The sequence below is a fragment of the Cherax quadricarinatus genome, chromosome 50 (assembly GCF_038502225.1).
Source record: "Cherax quadricarinatus isolate ZL_2023a chromosome 50, ASM3850222v1, whole genome shotgun sequence".
Classification (NCBI taxonomy): Eukaryota; Metazoa; Arthropoda; class Malacostraca; order Decapoda; family Parastacidae; genus Cherax; species Cherax quadricarinatus.
In genome coordinates, this window is record NC_091341.1 from 14,442,920 (window position 1) to 14,465,700 (window position 22,781).

Consider the following 22,781-nt stretch of genomic DNA (forward strand, 5'->3'; position numbering starts at 1 on the left):
GTGAAATGCATTTTCTTAGATTGCGAGAAGGCATTAGAGACTGTACCCTAACAAGAGGCTGGGCCAAGACCTTCAGGTGCAGGCAGAAATAAAAGGGAATGTACTCCTGTTTATAAAAAGTACCTTAGGGGAAGGACACAAGGAATGACTTTGAAGGAAGAGATGTCAAAATGAGGAAGCGCAACAAGCGAGGTTCCACAATAATCAGTATTAGAACAAGTACTGTTTCTGGTTTACGTGAATGACATTCCAAATGGGATTGATTCAGATGTATCCTTATTTGCTGGTGATGCAAAACTGATGATGAGAACAAAAACGGGCGAAGACAAGGAAAGGCTCCACATGGAGATGGACAAAAACTATAAGACTGGTCTGATAAGTATTTGTTTGAATTCAGCTCTAGTAAATGCGAAATAATGAAGATTGGGGAAGGACTAAGAAGACCGAAAACAGTGTATAGACTCGGAGGACAGAGGCTGCAGACTTTACTCAAGGAGAAAGACCTAGGGGTGAGCATAGTGCCTAGCATACCGTCAGATGTTTATATCAGCCGAATAGCCTCTGCAGCCCTTTATGCAGCATATGCTAGGTCCATCTTGCAGTATGCAGCGCCAGTATGGAACCCACACCCGAAAAAGCATCTTAAGGAACTGAAGTACAGAAGTATGCAACAAGGCTAATTCCAGAGCTCAGGAGTATGACCTACGATGAGAAGCTAACAGAATCGAGTCCAACGACATTAGGGGACAAGAACCAGGGGAGACATTAGAGTAAGATACAAAATACTCGGAGTAATTAAGAGGTAGAACAGAGACAAACTATTTGAGAGGCGAGAAACAGGAATTTGGTGACAAGTTAGGGCCCACGAGGCTAGGAGAGAGTGAATCTGGCAAGTGACAAAGAGGCAGGGCTAGGAGTTGAGCACCGATCCCTGCAACCACAAATAGGTGAGTACAAATCGGTTAGTGAGTACACACAAGCCAAGTGTCTATCGACACACTCACACACACACACACATCTCAATAAAAAACAACATTTGGAACACTTGCACTGCTAAAATTCACAATGAATGCAGCTACACTTCATACCGTCTTAAACAAGCATGTAGCTCTAATAACCCATGACACGATGAGTGAATCACGTAAACACACTCCCTGACGCAACGACGTGCCTAGGACAGGAAAAGCTAGGCTAGGATAGGTTATGATAAGCTAGTTTAGGATGTGTTTGGATTAGCTAGGCTTGGTTAAAATAAACTGTTAGGTAAAAGGACACAGATGCAACTAATGTGACATTTTATTGTGGCAACGTTTCGCTCTCCAGAAGCTTGACAAAATTCCTGGAGAGCGAAACGTTGCCACAATAATGTCACATTAGTTGCAGCTGTGTCCTTTACCTAACACTTTGTCGGTAATTCTACCACTATTACTAAAATAAGTTGGCTTGAACTAACTTATGCTAAGCTAAGCTAATGCAGGCAAGAGTAGATTAAAATAGGTTAGGATGGATTAGGATAAAATATCTTGTGTTCCTCCAAGGACAGGCGTTGCCGCATCAGTCATGATAGGTCGTTGGACAAGTTTAGATTTAGAAAGTGCTGGTTTAGTACTAGAGTTGTAGATAGTGGAGTTGTAGATGAGCAAAGTCTTTGGGTAGCTTCAAATACACATTGGGTGGTTCTTATAGGTTGAACGAGTACGTGAGTTAGTGTAATTGGGTTCGACGTGCCTAGCAGGGACACAGAGGTCTGCTGCAGTGCCTCTTCATTCTTATGTTTCTATATGTTAGTCCATAAGTCAGTGGAGGCTGCTAGCGGTCCATTAAAGACTGGAAACCTCTCTTGTCTTGCAGAGAATAAACAGTGCAGTTTATGACTGCCAGTGTGTCTGATGAGGGCTTAATAGAGTTAGTTAATGTTGTTTGTTCTCACTTGGGTGCTTGCTTCATCATGGGAGCCTCGCTGCTGATATCTGGAAGTTATATACAGCACTGTATCCCGCATGGGTTTACCGCTTTTTTATATACAATAACAATTATTTTGCATAAGATGATGAATAAAATATATTCAGCAGTTTGGTATCTTCATTGCCGAAATGTTTCGCCTGCACCACAGTCGAATATAAAAGAATATAACAGTGCAGACAGCAGAAGTGGAGAGAGAATTTTGAGGTGATCAGTCCCTTAGCTTTAATAAAAGGTGGTGAGTCCCTTAGTCTAAAGTTAAGGAATGGGGCCACCAGACCTTGTATACCCGAGATGTGAGGTGTAGCAGCCAGGGATGATGCCACAAGTGGGCCGCAGTTATTATGTATCCCTTGATGGGAGATGTATAGTGTCTATAAGATTTTTCTTCAGTCAAGGTTATGTGAGATAGCTTGAGAACATCTCGTATAATCGGCTTCAGATTTTTAACATTGATGTAGTCTACTCAGAGAAAGGTCTGGAATGTTGTGGATTATGTCGGAGTCAGTAAGTAGGGATTATTGGTCTCAGTGTGATTAATGGAGAGTACCTCTGATCGGTTTCAAACTTTCAGTGTTAGTGTATTACATTTAAAGTTTCACCTGTTTATTGGGCCAAGTCCCAGTCTCATTGTCGTGGTAACTGAAGAATATCTGTTCTGATAGGCTTCAAACATTCAATGCCGGAGTGTCTTACATAAAGAAAGTTTAATTTTAGTTTTGGATTGTGTAGGTTTCAGTTTTCAAATTTTATTAAACAAAATGGAATAGTTTCTGTGCTATTACTTGAGAATACCTCTTCACATCGGCGTCAAACTTTTAGGACTGATTCAGATTTTTTCGTTAAAGTGCAATGGGAATGCATTCGGGTTGATGACTTGTTAGGTTTTAAGCCTATTGACATGCAAGAATACTTTAATCTTTAATATGAACATAAAACCAGTCGAGCACTGAAGCAGGTTGCTGGCTCCTGTTAGGCAGGTCCAGTTCACTGACATCAACGTTCACTGAACTTATATTTAAAGCTACCCAAGGTTCTCGTTTCAGTGTCGCTACCTAGTTTGTTCCACTCATCTACAACTCTACTGCTAAACCAGTACTTCCCTAAGCCCTTTCTCAATCTAAATTTGTCCAACTTGAATCCTTTGGTGCGAGTTGTCATGGCTAAACATTTTCAACACTTTAGTTATTATTCCTTTATTGATTCCGGTTTTTATTTGTACACCTCAATGTGTACAAATAAAAACTAATATATAAGGATTAAAGTAAGCTTTCAATGTTTATACGCAGGAATATGCAGCTCTCAGTGCATATTTCTGAACATATCCGATGAGGCGTAAAATATATTAGAACAGCTAATCACTACTGCAACCAACAGTGATGACAACCAGACATGAGAGGTGGAAACGATGATATAAAAGATAAGGCAGGAGGCGACAGGTATTCTGACGCCGTCCACCCCTTGGCACTTGTTAATCTGGCACTGGCGGGGCGGCACTTGCTGCGTAGAACTTTTCTTATACGTGTGTACTTGTGTGATGTGTTCTGGCCGGTGTGTGAATGGAGGCGCCACAACTCAAACACCCACAAACTCGTGCCCTGCATTATTTTGCAGCAATGGCCAGGTGCAACGGTCAACCCGTTGGACCAGTCAACACTAGGCAACTAGGAGGTGAGATTACCCTTGCACACACTCATCATTCTCAAAGCAAAAGCCCCCCAAAATCCTTTTGTTTAAATATACGACTCAGATGAACGACCGAACAAGAAGAAACGCTCATTATATTGGAGTTTCAAAGGCGGCAAGAGATAATACAAACGTGTTTGAGCTAAGAACATGGCAACCTCAGTGTTTACTGGCTGGAGATGTACCCCCTCCTGCCTTGTAGATGATCACAGTGAGTGTGTTGCTGCCCAGCTGTAAGCTCGTGCTGCCTGTCTCCTCCAGTATTTTTTTAATAGGTGTGGCTCGCTACAGTGGAACAAGGCTTGCTACAGCTGTACATAACTGCAAGTACTGCCTGGCGGAGGTAGCTACTGCTGCCTAGGTTCTATCTGCCTCGCTACCACCTTCTTTGAGGTTAGATAATATGAAATTAGATCTAAACGACCATCTTAGAATTATATATTTGTCAAAAGTTTTCTTCCTTAAACTGTGTTTATTATATTGATATTCGTATGATTTTTATTATCTCTCTCTCTCTCTCTCTCTCTCTCTCTCTCTCTCTCTCTCTCTCTCTCTCTCTCTCTCTCTCTCTCTCTCTCTCTCTCTCTCTCTCTCTCTCTCTCTCTCTCTCTCTCTCTCTCTCTCTCTCTCTCTCTCTCTCTCTCTCTCTCTCTCTCTCTATATATATATATATATATATATATATATATATATATATATATATATATATATATATATATATATATATATATATATATATATATATATATATATATATATATATATATAAATATATATATTTTTTTTTTTTTTTTTTTTTTTTTTTTTTTTTTTTTTTTTTTTTGCTTAAACAATTTTTACTCTACTTATTTGGAAAAAAATTACCATTCCTAAAAATTGTAATCCAGATAAAATGGTTATAATCATAACCACAATTTTTAAAGGGGTGGACCGGTAAGCCAGTGGAAGGCCTCGATCAGATGACCACAAGCTCCAGCTGTGGGTCATCATATAACTAAGATCCGCGTTAGGAAACACTGGTTCTGTTTTCTGACAAACCTAATACCCCTACCCACGCCTATACGGCTTACTGAGCATGACATACATAAAATACAGTATATTGTGTATTAAATTACTTTATGAATTAGTGAACACTTATTGTTTCATGAATAAGTGAATGCTTGTTTAATAGACTTTGAATTACGCTGTTATTATAGTGATTTTGTTATTGTAGTCATTACCTCTGAGTTGATGTTTATCAACTGATCAAAGAAATTCTCACTACTTACTTATTCTTCGGATTAAAATGCTTCTAATTCCCGGACGCTTCATAACCCTTACGGATTAAGTGCTTCCCAATTAATGTAATTTCAATTATTAAAGCATTTTAAAAATAATTTTCATTAAGGCTACTAACTAGATGTTTTGGGTGATGCGTGAGCAAAGAAAAGTACCTTGAACCGAGCTTCTACCTTAATGGACGCTAAAAGAATAGTGTAGAGTGCAGCATAATTTTCTGATGCAGTTCAGTATCAGTACTGAAGATCTGAAGCCAGTCGGAAAAGTTGTTCACCATCCATACTGACTCCGGCCATACAATAGAGCGGAAAAATAATGTAAGGGACCTGGGAGTAGTAATGTCTGAGGATCTCACTTTCAAAGATCACAACAGTGCCACGATCGCACGTGCAAAGAAAATGATAGGATGGATAATGAGAACTTTCAAAACGAGAGATGCCAAGCCCATGATGATCCTTTTCAAATCACTTGTTCTCTCTAGGCTGGAATACTGCTGTACATTAACATCTCCATTCAAAGCAGGTGAAATCGCAGATCTAGAGAGTGTACAGAGATCCTTTACTGCACGTATAAGTTCTGTCAAGCACCTTAACTACTGGGAACGCTTGGAAGCACTTGACTTGTACTCGTTGGAACGCAGGAGGAGAGATATATCATAATCTACACTTGGAAAATCTTGGAAGGAATGGTCCCAAATCTGCACACAGAAATCACTCCCTACGAAAGTAAAAGACTGGGCAGGCGATGCAAAATGCCGCCAATAAAAAGTAGGGGCGCCATTGGTACACTAAGAGAAAACACCATAAGTGTCCGGGGCCCAAAACTGTTCAACAGCCTCCCATCAAGCATTAGCGGAATTGCCAATAAACCCCTGGCTGCCTTCAAGAGAGAGCTGGACAGATACCTAAAGTCAGTGCCGGATCAGCCGGGCTGTGGCTCGTACGTCGGACTGGGTGCGGCCAGCAGTAACAGCCTAGTTGATCAGGCCCTGATCCATCGGGAGGCCTGGTCATGGACCGGGCCGCGGGGGCGTTGATCCCCTGAATAACCTCCAGGTAACCAGTTACCGCGTGGACACTATCTTAGTTTCTTCAATAAACATGATAAATTGACAACTTCACACCAATTAAAATATACCAACTTTTGAGAGGTAAATATCGGCGTTGAAGTACGTACTTCAGTTTTCCGGATTTCAATAAAATTAACAATAGCTTAAGTTAGGTACACCAGCATTTATGGTTTGAAGCCTTTTAGAAGAGGCATTCTCCAGTTATTGCATGGAAATCAGTTTGTTTAATAAAGTTAGCAAATTAAAACTTACACATCCCAGAATAAATGAGAATCTTTGTAGCAATATATATCAGTGCTGAAAGTTTGAAACCGATCAGAAGAGGCATTCTACAGATACTGTTCAGAATTCAGGAAATTTAGTAAATTTGCGTCTACAGAACTTTATAGTCAGTAAGATGCATCAGCCATTGATGAATGAGACCCACAAGAGGCATATTTAAGTCATGTAATAGAATAAAAATACCACGCCATTTTAAAAATACAATTAGCAAATTGTCACTTACACATTATAATAATTTCAACTTTTTTATTAGGTAGGTGTAAGCTTTGTCAGAAAGCAGGACCAAGTGTTTCCTGAAGCGGGTCTGTCATACGATGACCCACAGCTGGAGCTTTTGGTCATCTGACAGAGGCCTTCCGCTGGCGTACCGGTCCACCCCTTCAAAAATTATGATTATAACTATTTATTTTTATTGTTTAGCAAAACCGTATATATCAGGAGTGTACAGCTGTCCTGTACACTGATGGAAATACTGAGCAGATGGCATATACCTACTAATGATTTTTCACTATTAATATTCAGTTTCTTTACTTCTCTACTAATAGAGACATTGAATAAGTGACCTTTGGCAAGATTTTATAAATAAGGAGTTATAAAAATAGTGAATTGATTTCTTTTATATATTTTTTTTAATTTTTTCTTTGAGGCATAACCTTTTCCTGGAAATAAATATTATTTTTTTTCATTGTTTTCCTTATTGGTGACCATTGTTTGCTATGACCAAAATGGTGACGGCAAACAATGACTTTTTTTTTTGTTGTTTTGTTTGCTCCGAGATAATTTTTTTTGTTTTGGTTGATGTAGTAGCGAGGAAAATGAACTGGGGGGGGGGAGGGGTGATGTAATATATGCAAGTACGTAGCTGTGTACCTACTTCTGAATTTCTTAAAACCCATTTCCATCACTACCCACCTGAGTAGGATTCACCAGCACAAATATTTTTCAATTAATCGCACGAATTCAGATAATTAGGAATAGTCTAAAAATGACCAGAGGGTTACCTGCTCATGTCAAAAGTCGCTTGAACTTTTTTCCACATTTATAGTATACGAGCGCTGAAAATTTGAAGCCGATCGGATCAATCGTTCTCAAGTTATAAACGAAAACGAAACTAAAAGAGATAAAACACTGAAATATACTCCTTCCAGTATATCTAATAAAATATTTTTATTAATGATTATATTTGTTAATAGGCTTTTTCATATTAATAATATATCACTTGGATCTTTTTTTGCAATCAACATTGCATCACTACCAACTGTCAATATTAGTGACGGTGCGCCAACACTTGGTTTGGTGAGGACTGGGTTCGAACCTTGGCGGGGTGAGGACTGTGTTCGAACTTGGGTGTGGTGGGGACTTTTCGAACATGGTGCGGTGGGGACCATTTTCGAACCTTGGTGCGAACCTTGGTGATGACTAGTGATCGTCGATCACTGGTCATCAGCGTCAGGATATATATGTCGTGCCAAATAGGTAAAATTTGCGATTTTTCACTTAAATAGCAACGCTCGTCTTGCCGAATAAGGCAAGCGAAAATTTGTATGCAATAATTTCTCAAAAATCATTCCGAACCTAACGAAAAAAAAAATATTTCATTGTTTGTTTATTATTAAATTATTGTAAGCTTATCTAAAATATATTTAGTTGGATTAGGCTAAATTAAATTACGCTTGTTATAATAAGATTAGGTAAGTTTTCTAACGTTCTTTTGGTACAAAATTATTAATTTTTACATTAACATAAATTTAAAAATATATATATCTTTAAGCGTATAAAAGAAAGTTTTAGGAAGGACTTAATTTTAAACGAGTTGTTGCTAATTGACCAGCTTTACCTATTCGGCATGACATATACACCATGTGGTTTGTATATATATAATGTATATTATATGATTATATATATATATATATATATATATATATATATATATATATATATATATATATATATTATATATATATATTATATATATATATATATATATATATATATATATATATATATATATATATATATATATATATATATATATATATATATATATATTATATATATATATATATATATATATTATATATATATATATATATATATATATATATATATATATATTATATATATATATATATATATATTTATATATATATATATATATATATATATTATATATATATATATATTATATATATATATATATATATTATATATATATATATATATATATATTATATATATAATATATATATATATATATATATATATATATATTATATATATATATATATATATATATATATATATATATATATTATATATATATATATATATATATATATATATATATTATATATATATATATATATATATATATATATATATATATATATATATATATATATATATATATATATATATATTTATTATATATATATATATATATATGTGTGTGTATATATAGTGTGTGTCAGAGAATATATCCTAAAAGTTTACTTTAATCTCTAATTTAGGAATTAGAAAATTCTTTTCTGATGGTGAACAGGTTACAAGCAGCCTTAATGGATGACTACTGTAGCCGATAGGCTTTAAACCCCATTAATCAGCCTGATCAAAACATCTGCTGCTATGTAAACTGGTTCTTTACTAGGCGGGTCCTACTCACACCCACTCATTTCCACTTATGAATGTTTAGTCTATTTTTCAAGCCATCCAGACAGATTGGTCTGAATTACGTTACTTGAAAGTGCTCGAGTCATCTACAACTGTTGTCAAGAGAGTGCTTGCCTCTTAGCTGTCCCATGGTTCCCAGGCAGCTTGCCACACCATTCATCAAAATTTATCCCGCTCACGAGGGCCGCGACCCACTGTTTGAAAAACGTTACCCGACTCGATATTTTTCATTTTATGTATTTTCTATTTGGATCGGGCACAGTCACTGGCCAATGGAGAGACGTAATCATTGCGAACAGAAATAAACTAGATAATCAGGCTGTGGCTCATAAGATTCACTGGTATATTAAATTGATTAGTGGTGCGGGTTAAGCAACTGATTTTATGTCGTCACAGTGATCACTTATTACAGCAACCATCGTTTTATTGTTGCCCGAAATGCTCTGCATAACTAAGGGGCTTTCTATGTTATTAATGTAATTTCATCCAATTTTGTACAAACTATGTATCATGTGGAAATATTGATTGAGCGATCTAGCCAGTACTGTAACACGATATTGGTGGACGGGAAAGGGGATCCTTGATGCTGGTGAACGGCTCTCTATCCAAGGAACTAGAGTTACCCTCCGACATAATATTATAATATCTTTATTTACTACAAGTACATGTACAAGGTATACAGTCCTAGCTGACAACAATGACATACTACTATATAAAAAGCCGCTTGTTTTGCTCCGCATGTCGGGCAAATTAGGTCAGTGTCCCAGGATGCGACCCACACCAGTCGACTAACACCCAGGTACCCATTTTACTGATGGGGAACATAGACAACAGGTGGAAAGAAACACGCCCAATGTTTCTACTCTGGCTGGGAATCGAACCTAGGCCCTTGCCGTGTGAAGCAAGAGCGTTAGCCACCAGGCCACCAGAGCCCATACACTTCTTAAGTACTATACTAAAACCAAGCCATTAAAATGTGTCGCAACATGTCATTAACTACCGTATCATTAAAAAGTGTCTCCCCAGTAATTTATTAGGAAATTACCCGTTTTCTTCAGTGTTTCGTCAGAGGGTTTGAAGTCCTCAGTAGATCAAATGTATGTATGATCCTTCGTGAGGGAATATTGGAAGGCCTGAGCTTGCTGCCATCTGCAGCTCATAAGACTGCCATCCCCACGAGCCCCTTTGGGGCGGGGCAGATGGCAGACCAGAGGCCTAGCTTCTCCCTACGAGCCCCGTGAGGGCGGGGAATGTGGCTAGGCCTAGGGACAGTTGGTCCCAAAGATGAGGGGGTATTTGTACCTCCTCCCATGGGAGACTTACGTCTCGAGACACTCCCCAGATAGGGAGCCAAGGCCGGGCCACCACTTGGAAAAGGCCCGAGCCTGAAGAAGACCGGCGAATCAAGAAGAAGAAGAAGAGGGAATATTGTCTTACTGATGGAATGTTATCTCGCTGAGGGAATGTTGTCTTACTGATGGAATGTTATCTCACTGAGGGAATGTTAATCTTTCTGGTGGAATGTTTTCTCACTGAGGGAATGTTGTCTTACTGATGGAATGTTATCTCACTGAGAGAATGTTAATCTTTCTGGTGGAATGTTTTCTGAGGGAATGTTGTCTTACTGGTGAAACGTTATCTTTCTGGTGGAATGTTGCCTTACTGATGAAATGTTATCTCGCTGATGGAATGTCTCACTGATGGAATGTTTTCTAGCTGAGGTAATCTCTCTCTCGTGCAGTGTTAAATCTGACTCCCTCAACCCAGATAGGGTGATTAGAGTGTTTGTTTTATTAATCGTTCTATCGACCAGCTTGTTTGTGTATGTCTGGCTCTCTCCCCCCCTGCGTGTAATTTAGGATGACGGGTCATGTGTATTTATGCTTGTGTTACTTGTTCCCGATGTGTGTGTGTGTGTGTGTGTGTTAGGTACTATTCTGTCCTAGGCACATGTCGATTAAACACTAGGCCTGCTGTACGTGTGTGTGTGTGTGTGTGTGTGTGTGTGTGTGTGTGTGTGTGTGTGTGTGTGTGTGTGTGTGTGTGTGTGTACTTTAGAATCATTGGAATTGATCTTTTTGTAGTCATATCAGGTGACAGACACGAAACAGCATAAGACTTTGGACACTGTTTTATGTTTTTTTAAGCCGTTTGCAACGTATATTTTTTTCTTCACTATTGTTGGCAGTACACAATTTAGGTTTATTATAATAGTTATAATAATTTGTTGTGGTGTTTCATATGTTATTGTCTTTTTCTAGATTTTCATAGGATATATTCTTTCAACACACCGGCCGTATCCCACCGAGGCGGGGTGGCCCAAAAGGAAAAACGAAAGTTTCTCCTTTTACATTTAGTAATATATACAGGAGAAGAGGTTACTAGCCCCTTGCTCCCGGCATTTTAGTTGCCTCTTACAACACGCATGGCTTACGGAGGAAGAATTCTGTTCCACTTCCCCATGGAGATAAGAGGAAATAAACAAGAATAAGAACTAGAAAGAAAATAGAAGAAAACCCAGAGGGGTGTGTATATATGTGCTTGTACATGTATGTGTAGTGTGACCTAAGTGTAAGTAGAAGTAGCAAGACGTACCTGAAATCTTGCATGTTCATGAGACAGAAAAAAGGACACCAGCAATCCTACCATCATGTAAAACAATTACAGGCTTTCGTTTTACACTCACTTGGCAGGACGGTAGTACCTCCCTGGGCGGTTGCTGTCTACCAACCTACTACCTATACATATATATACATATATATATATATGTATATATATGTATATATATATATATATATGCAATACAATCACAGTAAACAGGTGATTTCAGAATATGCAAAACAACCACTCTGAAAAAATAGAGAAATTCCAAGCGCTTTCGTGACTACTCACATTATCAAGGAACTATGTGATAGTGTGAGTAGTCACGAAAGCGCTTGGAATTTCTCTATTCTTTCAGAGTGGTTGTTTTGCATATATATATATATATATATATATATATATATATATATATATATATATATATATATATATATATATATATATATATATATATATATATATATATATATATATATATACCGATAATTTAATTTCTCTAATATGGATTAAATCATTTGATTTCCAGTTTACATGTAAACGCAGCCTTAACTTTTGTGCAGTCAGTAGGTTTTAAACTCACCGAAATAACAAACAAGTGGTAGTATTCCTTGCTACATCCTCGTGAATTTCATTCCGATATTCTGGTTCATGTCAACCTGTCACCATTCACTCCATCACACCGTTCGCTTCCTTACGTCATTCTCCTGGAGTTTACCTGGAGAGAGTTCCGGGGGTCAACGCCCCCGCGGCCCGGTCTGTGACCAGGCCTCCTTAGGTCAGTGTCCCAGGATGCGACCCACACCAGTCGACTAACACCCAGGTACCCATTTTACTGATGGGGAACATAGACAACAGGTTGAAAGAAACACGTCCAATGTTTCTACTCTGGCTGGGAATCGAACCCAGGCCCTCACCGTGTGAAGCGAGAGCGTTAACCACCTGATACATTAAACACTAATATGTTTTATCTCCTGTATGTACTTGCATATGTTTCACAAAACTGCTTTTATAGCCAAAACATTTCAGACACACTGAGCACTGAAACGGTTTATCTCCTGTATGTACCCGCATGTGTGTTACTAGATTGTTTTTTTTAGTAAAATATTTCAGATACTCTGAACATTGAAATGGTTTATTTCCTGTATGTATTTGCATATGTGTCACAAGATAGTTTTTTTTAGTAAAACATTTCAGACACTCTGAACACTGAAATGGTTTATCACCTGAATGTATTTTCATATGTGTCACAAGATAGCATTTTAAACTAAAACATTTCAGACACTCTGAACACTGAAATGGTTTTTTTCCTGTGTGTATTCGCATATGCATCATAAGAGTGGCTTTCCTGGTAAAACATTTCATACACTCTGAATATTGAAACGGTTTATCTCCTGTATGTATTGTTATATGTCTCAGAAGATAGCGTTTTACACTAAAACACTTCAGTGACAGTTTCTGAACGTTCTTTTCCATAGAATAGTTTTTTTTCTTTATTTTACTTTCTGTGGTAAGGGTGGGATAGGCTGCATATACCATAAATAAGGAAATAAAAGAAACAGCCCGGACACACTTGGCAGCGCTGTATCTGAGCGAGTCCAAGAAAAGTTTGCATCTGCACGTATATAAAGCAGGATTTTTTTTTTAATGTGGGCAATACACTGTCCACACTGCCTATATATATATATATATATATATATATATATATATATATATATATATATATATATATATAATATATATATATATAAATATATATAAATATATAAATATATATATATATATATAAATATATATATATAAATATATAAATATATATAAATATATAAATATATATATATAAATATATATATATATAAATATATATATAAATATATATATATAAATATATATATATATATATATATATAAATATAAATATATATATATATATATATATATATATATATATATATATATATATGAATATATATATAAATACATATATATATATATATATATATATATATATATATATATATATATATATATATATATATATATATATATATAATGTCGTGCCGAATAGGCAGAACTTGCGATCTTGGCTTAAATAGCAACGCTCATCTTGCCATAAAAGACAAGCGAAAATTTGTGTATGCAATAATTTCGTCAAAATCATTCTGAACCTAACGAAAAAAATATATTTCACAGTGTTTGTTTAGCATTAAATTATTGTAAACAAATCTAAAATATATTTAGTTGGGTTAGGCTAAAATAAATTGCGCTTGTTATAATAAGGTTAGGTAAGTTTCCTAAGATTCTTTTGGTGCAAAATTAAATTTTTTTACATTAACAATAATGAAAAAATATCTTTAAACGTATAAGAGAAAATTTTAGAAAGGACTTAATTTTAAATGAGTTCTTGCTAATTGACCAGTTTTACATATTCGGCAGGACATGTAAAACTGGTCAATTAGCAAGAACTCGTTTAAAATTAAGTCCTTTCTAAAATTTTCTCTTATACGTTTAAAGATATATTTTTTTCGTTATTGTTAATGTAAAAAATTTTAATTTTGCACCAAAAGAATCTTAGGAAACTTACCTAACCTTATTATAACAAGCGCAATTTATTTTAGCCTAACCCAACTAAATATATTTTAGATTTGTTTACAATAATTTAATGCTAAACAAACTGTGAAATATATTTTTTTCGTTAGGTTCAGAATGATTTTGACGAAATTATTGCATACACAAATTTTCGCTTGTCTTTTATGGCAAGATGAGCGTTGCTATTTAAGCCAAGATCGCAGGTTCTGCCTATTCGGCACGACATATATATATATATATATATATATATATATATATATATATATATATATATATATATATATATAAATATATATACACGGGTGTCTACAAAAACACTCCCTGATTTCAAATAGGTATAGCATGTAACTTTACTGTAATAATCTTTCACAGTTAGTACTTTCAGATGTAGGATTTCATTCAGTTTCATGTGGTATAGGGTATCATTAAAGGCACTCAATGTGCGCCCCTCTGGTTACTTGGCAAACATCGATGTGATAGTCCAGTTCGGTCCAGACGCTCTGCAGCATATCTGGTGTTACGCACTGCTTCAGTGATCGAAATTTTCAGCTCCTCCATGGTTGCAGGTAGTAGTGGTACGTAAACTGTGCTCTTCATGTACCCCCAAAGAAAGAAGTCACAAACAGGTCCGGTGACCTCTACAAGTGGCCTGCGAGGTCACCGGACCTGTTTGTGACTTTAAATGCTACCCTATACCACATGAGACTGAAAGAAATCCTGCATCTGAAGCTACTAACTGTGATTTTTTTTTTTTTTACAATAAAGTTACATGCTTATACCTGTTTGAAATCAGGGAGAGCTTTTGTGGACTCCCAATATATATATATATATATATATATATATATATATATATATATATATATATATATATATATATATATATATATATATATATATATAATGTGTGTGTGTGTGATACTACGGTAATATGAACAGTTATACACAAAACTAGTCACCAAAAGCTCACATACTGTATGCTAGTGCATGTTTGTATGCTATTATAGCAGACATTATTATTATATTTGCGAAGCAGTTAATCTAAAGAGAATCCAAGAATGGGGAAGGTATCAGAGGGGAGAAGAGAAGAGCACGATAGAAAGCAGAGTCGGCAACATAAACTACGCACTAGTCTACATTTTATCATTCTTGATGCACCACCTTACTTCCTGAGAACCTTATATCGCATGGCAAGAGGTGCAGTGAGCCCCACCAGCTGGGGCTCAGGTGGAGTGAGTTCCGCCATCTGGGGGTCAGGTGGAGTTATGTCTCAATATTTGGAGACTTAGGTGGAGTGAACCCCATCTGTCTTATTTACATGAGGGTTTTTGCAGGATAGGTTAAGGGTTTCTACTTTTATTTGCAAGCTAGGAGCTGGTACCTACCCCAGCTCATTTGAAAGCCCTTTTTATTGTTATTAAACATACAAATAGGGAACAGGATGAAGTTGGAGCTATCTGTGGGCCAGCGATTTAATTTGGTCACACACGGAGGGCCCGGGTTCGATTCCCGGCGGGTGGAAATTCCGACACGTTTCCTTACACCTATTGTCCTGTTCACCTAGCAGCAAATAGGTACCTGGGTGTTAGTCGACTGGTGTGGGTCGCATCCTGGGAGACAAGATTAAGGACCCCAATGGAAATAAGTTAGACAGTCCTCGATGACGCACTGACTTTCTTGGGTTATCCTGGGTGGCTAACCCTCCGGGGTTAAAAATCCGAACAAAATCTTATCTTATCTAACTGCCTTTATTTCACCGAAGTCGTTATGCTGTACGAACGTGTTCCCGTCTCTCTCTCTCTCTCTCTCTCTCTCTCTCTCTCTCTCTCTCTCTCTCTCTCTCTCTCTCTCTCTCTCTCTCTCTCTCTCTCTCTCTCTCTCTCTCTCTCTCCCCGTGGGGAGAGAGACCTGTACTCCCTCTTTGTTATGAGGAACTGAATCATAACAACCTCTGTTGCCTCACCGGATCTTGATCCCACCTTGATATTACAAACATCCAATCCGATCCTTTTTTCTTCCCAGGAGCGACTGCCTTTTGTCAATTAATCTCTTATGCGCGCTGTTTTGAAAGACCATTTGTTTTTTCCTCGCATGAAGCTTCTGGATTTCTAAATTTTGATAAACGGACCTCAAGAGTTGAGAAGAATTAAGTGGCAGGCAATAAAAGTTAGATATAATAGCGGAGGTAAAGTGCCGCCGTGAATAGGCTCTGTTTGATATCTTAGCCAAAGGTCGAGTCATAATAAGACGGATGGATACCAACATCCTATCTTAGATCCTAGTCTTCATGGGTTTAGAGCTTTTATGAATAAAAATTAGTAACTTAATGGTTATTATTAATAATGATAGGTATGGGCCAGTAGGCTTTCCTGCAGTGTTCCTCCATTCTTATGTTTTTATATTAACGTTAACGATGATAATAAGAGAAAATTACTATTGTTGCTGCTACTATTACTACTACTAAATAATACAACGTTCATTATTCTCTTTTTCCATTTTTTCAGTGGTGTCTTAAGGTGTGGAAAAATCTCTTCTTCAACAAAGGCACCTTTTAGACGTAGAGTTTTGGAACAGTTGTAGTACTTTCCCAGTTTATTTTGGGAAGTGGAGTGGACTTAACTGGGTAATTACTGGGATACTTGATTGAGTAGTTGGGTAACCTTTTTCGTGTGGGATAGATGATTCGTCGGATCCTTGGCTAGTTAGTTGGTAATCCGGTTGATTTGCGAACTAGACGTGGGGGATATGGTTTTAACATTTACACATTGGAATATAAATATGTATTGACACACGCGAGATTATATATATATATATATATATATATATATATATATATATATATATATATATATATATATATATATATATATATATATATATATATAGATATTTATGTCGTGCCGAATAGGCAGAACTTGCGATCTTGGCTTAAATAGCAACGCTCATCTTGCCATATAAGACAAATGAAAATTTATGTATGCAATAATTTCGCCAAAATCATTCTGAACCAAACGAAAAAAAATATATTTCACTGTTTGTTTAGTATTAAATTATTGTAAACGTATCTAAAATATATTTAGTTGGGTTAGGCTAAAATAAATTGTTCTTGTTATAATAAGGTTAGGTAAGCTTTCTAAGGTTCTTTTGGTGCAAAATTATAGATTTTTACATTATCACTAATGAAAAAATATATCTTTAAATGTATAAGAGAAAATTTTAGAAAGGACTTAATTTTGAATGAGTTCTTGCTAATTGACCAGTTTTACATATTCGGCACGACATATATATATATATATATTATATATATATATATATATATATATATATATATATATATATATATATATATATATATATATATATATATATATATATATATATATATATATATATATATATATATATATTATATATATTATATATATATATATATATATATATATATATATATAATGTGTGTGTATTGCAGAATTGAGAGAAATGACTTCTTAGTAGAGAAAAAGACATGATAACTAAGAATAATATTTAATGAATGTTAAAAAGGCAGCTGAGAATATGGTGATTGTAGCAGAAGAAATAAGTCTCGGGGTAACGGGGGCTGGGGTCTTTAAGCGCCATTAACACTGATCGATGAAAAATGAGAAACCGCTTGTACATTATATTGAAACACGGGTAAAATAGATTTTATTTAATAGCCTTTTGCCACATCTGCTGAAGAGGGTCCTTGACAGTGGCCGAAATAGATCTCTTTTAACTGTTCTTTTACTGTCTAGGTGGTTCCTCACTTTTCAAGAAGACTATAACTTTAGGCTACGTAATAAACACCGTAGAAAGGATAATGGAAAAAATCCTATGTTGAGTAGTCGATTATTGGAATTAGAGAAGAAATGTGTGCCAGAAAGACATTGGGAATTTAAACGATACGATAAATTTATTAGGGAATCGAACACCACGAGCATTAGTTCTCTTACTGTAGCTAAAAATAAGTAATTACACAGAAGACCGGATATAGCTAAATGATACACACGAGTCGAATGCACGAGTTGAAGCTGAGCCTTCACGTAAATTTCCCACAGATACACAAGTGTTGGCACATGCAAGCATCGTGTTGCTGAGTGTCTGCTAGTGTCAGCCATCTCAGCCAGTGTCTGCCAGTTTCAGCCATCGCTGCCAGTTAGTGGTTTGCCTCCTGAGAATAGAAGTTGTGATTGGTTGAGGGGGGTCCCGCTGACGCCATCTGCGGAATAACCCGTGGAAAACTCTGAAGTGTCGGATACCCCAGTAAATCCCTTCTCGCTAAACTTAAAAATAAATTCGTTCTAACCGTCAAAAAGGGAGCCTGCGTTGTGGAGGGGTCTTGATTAAAAAATCTGTATCTACGTTTTTCCCCTTTCTTAAACCAGCTTGATTACAGCTTGCAGTATGGCGGACCTAGGCTCGAGGGCCGCGTGTAAGGAGTGAGTGTAATAAGAGGAGAAAAAAAGGGAAACGAAGTACACAGAGGAGCTGAATAGCTCCTCTGTGTATTTCTACTCTCTAACATGAAGCAGGATACGCCCGAAGGTACTAATTATATATATATATATATATATATATATATATATATATATATATATATATATATATATATATATATATATATATATATGTATATATATATATTTTTTTATATTATTATTTTTTTTTATTATCACACCGGCCGATTCCCACCAAGGCAGGGTGGCCCGAAAAAGAAAAACTTTCACCATCATTCACTCCATCACTGTCTTGCCAGAAGGGTGCTTTACACTACAGTTTTTAAACTGCAACATTAACACCCCTCCTTCAGAGTGCAGGCACTGTACTTCCCATCTCCAGGACTCAAGTCCGGCCTGCCGGTTTCCCTGAATCCCTTCATAAATGTTACTTTGCTCACACTCCAACAGCACGTCAAGTATTAAAAACCATTTGTCTCCATTCACTCCTATCAAACACGCTCACGCATGCCTGCTGGAAGTCCAAGCCCCTCGCACACAAAACCTCCTTTACCCCCTCCCTCCAACCCTTCCTAGGCCGACCCCTACCCCGCCTTCCTTCCACTACAGACTGATACACTCTTGAAGTCATTCTGTTTCGCTCCATTCTCTCTACATGTCCGAACCACCTCAACAACCCTTCCTCAGCCCTCTGGACAACAGTTTTGGTAATCCCGCACCTCCTCCTAACTTCCAAACTACGAATTCTCTGCATTATATTCACACCACACATTGCCCTCAGACATGACATCTCCACTGCCTCCAGCCTTCTCCTCGCTGCAACATTCATCACCCACGCTTCACACCCATATAAGAGCGTTGGTAAAACTATACTCTCATACATTCCCCTCTTTGCCTCCAAGGACAAAGTTCTTTGTCTCCACAGACTCCTAAGTGCACCACTCACTCTTTTTCCCTCATCAATTCTATGATTCACCTCATCTTTCATAGACCCATCCGCTGACACGTCCACTCCCAAATATCTGAATACGTTCACCTCCTCCATACTCTCTCCCTCCAATCTGATATTCAATCTTTCATTTATATTATATATATATATTATATATATATATATTATATATATATATATATATATATATATATATATATATATATATATATATATATATATATATATTATAATTAATAATTGTATATAATCATTTACGATTATGTACATAACGCGTAAAAAAATTCTAATTTATTCGTTTTATGATAATTCTTCTACTTCTGTATTTTATGTATTTTTTCCAGCAATCTAGGAATTAATATTTTTAGGTAATTTTTCGTCTTTTTGTAAATATGTTAATTGGTAAAGTTGAGAGTCTAGACATAAACCTATCCGGGTGGTGGCAGTGGGAGAATTGTAGTGGTGGTACCGAGGTTGGTGGAGGGTTGTGGTTGACGGGGGGGGGATTTTTTTTCATTATATGCAGTTTTGTGCAGTTACCTTTAACCTACACCTCCACAATCCCTCCACCACCCATCACCAGGAAACCGGTTGTAAACACACACACACACACACACACACACACACACACACAGCCAGGAGCTGTAACTCTGCCCCTGTAATCACATATACGTGAGTACACACGTCCAGTAAGCTTTTGGTTCCCTACACGTGCACTTCATGGAAAGGAGGGGGAGTGAACTCATTGATCTCGGTAAAGGGCTCTTGATATAAGGAAGTGGAGTTGTCGTTTTTGGAGGATTAAGCGTGATTTACATTCCCCAAATGCTGTGTGTCCCCTTTGCGGTTAATTCTTCCCCGTGAATATAATATAGTAATTAATAAGTCAGCCACGGAATCGACCCAGGGAGATTTTGTTTTGCCCAGAACGCTCTTAATAATGGTGGCGGCTATCGTTGTGATCGATGCAGTAGTAAGTGTTGTGGTATTGGTAGCGGTGGTAGGTGGTGCGGATGATGTTGCTGGTTGAGGTGATGACAGGGCCAATGAGAGAGAGGCTCAGCTGGCACATTGGTCGGGGCCTGACTGAATCTCTGAAGGGGCCCCGTAGCCATAGACGTTTTATTTTGATTTTTCATTCGATTTTTTTGGTAATTTCAACTATTTTGAATTTATTAAGGGGGCCTCAGCTTGCCCCCAGAGGCCCCAAAGCAGTCTTGTTCCGCCTTGCAAATTTTCTTTTGGAGGACCTGGGTGGTGATGTGATTATTGTGGAAGGGGCGGGGCAGTTTGTATTTGCGATATTAAGAAAGTTATCAATGTGTGTATTACTCTCCCACGACTTCTGTTGGCTGGCATCCTCCGCAACACTAAGAGAAATAAAAGTTTCATATGTTATTCCCAGTGGTGTTAACCCGAGATATGTTTATGGTAGTGGCCATAATATAAACTTTGGCAGTTGTACGTAGAAGAGGCAGGAAACTGACAAATGGATGAAAAAAATGCATAAAACATCGCAAGCCTTTATTATAACAACGTTTTATTAATGTAAGCATTTTTCTTGTTTAACTTGATGGCGTTCCCGTGAGCGAAACGTCGTTATAATAAATAATTTCGCTGTTTTTTGTATTGGCCCGCTGTCTCTTTCACATATCTGTCCAGTCACTACAGTATAATGGAGGGTTTCAGTAGAGGATAAACCACTCCTCTCGTAAAAGTTTGCAATCTCCGGAACAATCACCACGTCCTTTATAGTGGTATTGAGATGGGGTTCCCTAGATCCAGTCCAGCACCTCCGCGGTTTGACTGCCCCCTTGCATCCTCCACTATGTACCTACCTCACCAAATGCGCCACCAGTTCCGAAGCCAAAATTGCCTTCTGGTGATCTCACCCATGCAGCAGCCCAGGTAACTTGGTCAAGGTTCTCGTCTCACGCTTTACTTGACCCCTCGGTGGGTTTTTTTCTGTATAGTTTGGTAAGGTTTCTGTTGAGCGAAACATTGTTTTAGCATAAACTTTTGCTGATTTATTTCTTTTCATCCATTAGTTTTTTGGAATATTTAAATTTTATATATATATATATCTCTTCACTGTTCATGGCGATTGTATTTAGTGATACTGCTACTACTACTTTTACTACTACTACTACTACTGCTACTACTGCTGCTACTACTACTGCTACTACTACTGCTACTACTACCACCACCGCCACCGCCGCCGCCGCCGCCACCTTCACCATTCCCCCTCCCTTCTGTCCTGTGTTTTCTTGCTCGGTTGTGACTTGACAATAGAAGTTGAAGAGTAGGTAATTAAAGCTGTCAGAGAGAGAGAGAGAGAGAGAGAGAGAGAGAGAGGAACTAAATTCCTTACCCTCCACTCTCTTCCCTCATCCCTGTGATGTCTCCTTCATAACTGTGTTTTGTGGGTAATAAAACTCACGCCCCCTCCCCCTGACCTTTTGAAAGATGCAGTGGCGATAAGCATTTTTATATATGCTAATGTTTATGGTCCACAGTCGGGGATCATCGTAAACATGGCCAAAACATCCCATTATACTCATCCAGAAGAAATTATATTTAAATTTTCGTACAACTTTTAATTCTGATAGTGCGATAATTCAGCTTAGGATAACTAATAAATCATATCTTTTTGTAATTTATCTTGAACTTTATTATAATTGCGTGTGTTTTGAGTGTTTTTTTGTGCAGTTTGTAGAACCAGTGGAGAGATTAAACCCTTAGAGACCGAATTTGAAACACTCAACCCTATGAATTTGAAGCCTTCCAGATTAGACAATGAACACCAAACCTGGAGCATTGAACACCAGAGGTGTTCAGTGGAAAGCCAACTCGGAATACACACCTGGGAAGGTAATTCGGCAGACTTAATACGAACCCGGGGAAGCGAACCTGGGACACTGAAACCGTAATAGGAACTCGGAGAAGTGAACCTAGGACACCGAAACCATAAAATGAACCCGGAGAAACGAACCTGGGGTACCGAAACCGTAATATGAGCCCAAAACACCGAATCCGTTATCATAACGAACCCGGGATACCGAACCCGTAATACGAACCTAGGACGCTTAAACCATACATGTGATAGGAACTTGGTATACCGAACAAGGAAACCCGAACCCGTAATAATGAACCCGGGATACCGAACCCGTGACGAACCCGGGATACCGAACCCGTAATTACGAACCCGGGACACTTAACCCAGGAA

At 37.3% G+C, this 22,781-nt stretch overlaps 1 protein-coding gene across 3 annotated transcripts in view; it reads left to right on the forward strand.

Annotated features, from left to right (window-relative positions):
• The first annotated feature begins 3,841 nt into the window (after positions 1-3,841).
• Positions 3,842-22,781, forward strand: part of LOC128695476 (inter-alpha-trypsin inhibitor heavy chain H3) — a 165,615-nt gene continuing 146,675 nt past the window's right edge. For all 3 annotated transcript variants that reach the window (XR_011393345.1, XM_070095421.1, XM_070095422.1), the window contains exon 1: positions 3,842-4,041. The gene's annotated coding sequence lies outside the window, so the exon portion shown is untranslated. The remainder of the gene's footprint in view (positions 4,042-22,781) is intronic.